The following is a 996-nucleotide window of genomic DNA, read 5'->3' on the forward strand; positions in this document are numbered from 1 at the left end:
AAGAAGAAGAAAGAAGAAAAATAGCCAAGGGATTCTCATGTCATGTGCAAATGAATAAATGTAAAGTGTTTCCTTACCTTCAATGAAACCAAGTAATGAGAAAATAATTCATAAAACTCGTCCAACACTTCAACTTGACTTGACTCGACTCAACTTCAGATTTTAGTTTCTTCAGAAATTTCTTCAGATACGGTACATGAAAATGGTTCATTTCTTGCTGAAAAAAACTAGGAAACAGAGAAATCGGTAAACTCAAATACCAAATTTCATTGCAATAGCAGAAAGCAATAGAATCCAATTCAACAAATGCAAAAGAACATCTACATTCTGTTACTCTCCATATTCTTAGGAACCAACAAAAATTTAAATCCGAAGGGAAAAGTTAGTGGAGACTTCAAATTGAATCCAATGAAAACAGTGAAAACAATGAAATGGAAGTGAAATGGTTTAGAATCTCTACAGCTTTGGTAATGAAATGATCCCAAATGAATTTCTGCACTGTCTCGGTCACCAACCCGCAACCCAATTCCCTAAAAGAGACAAAAACAAACATTATCCATCTCGATTGGAAAAACCCAGATAAACGAAACGAGAAGAAATGGGTCATCCATTTCCAGTAATAGAAAGCGCGGTAGTATGAGAGAGCATTCTTCAGCCGAAGTTAAGTGAAGTAATACCTGGCCATGGAAATTAAGGAATCAGCTGACTCCGCGAGGGAAAGCAGAGAGAAAATGGAGGCTAGGAGGAACAGAGACGTCGATGCCAAGTTCCTCCACCATGGTTGATAGTCGTATTGTACAGACTGTTTTGAGCACAAGCTCGTCGGGTGTCAGTAGAGAAATGATGGGCCCAATATCCAAACAAAACCCGAAGCCGAGAATCTGAAAATGGGAATTCGAAAAACATTGGATTAAATGAAAATAGAGATCATGTTAAATTTAATTCTAATTTTAAATAATAACAAATTAGCTATAGTTATCCATCGAATATTAGTTA

The 996-nt window shown here is 36.3% G+C and overlaps 1 long non-coding RNA gene across 3 annotated transcripts in view; it reads right to left on the reverse strand.

Moving 5' to 3' along the window:
* Positions 1 to 891, reverse strand: part of LOC120068807 — a 2,643-nt gene extending 1,752 nt beyond the window's left edge. The window contains exons 1-3 of one of the 3 annotated variants that reach the window (XR_005479361.1): positions 678 to 891; positions 461 to 530; positions 78 to 217 (exon numbers count right to left, since the gene is read on the reverse strand). This is a non-coding gene — a long non-coding RNA (uncharacterized LOC120068807). Of the gene's footprint in view, positions 1 to 6; positions 228 to 460; positions 531 to 677 lie in introns of those variants that run through there. The other 2 variants (XR_005479359.1, XR_005479360.1) reach the window with 2 other exon arrangements.
* Between the last annotated feature and the right edge of the window lie 105 nt (positions 892 to 996).

This window comes from Benincasa hispida, unplaced genomic scaffold (assembly GCF_009727055.1).
Source record: "Benincasa hispida cultivar B227 unplaced genomic scaffold, ASM972705v1 Contig1061, whole genome shotgun sequence".
NCBI lineage: Eukaryota > Viridiplantae > Streptophyta > Magnoliopsida > Cucurbitales > Cucurbitaceae > Benincasa > Benincasa hispida.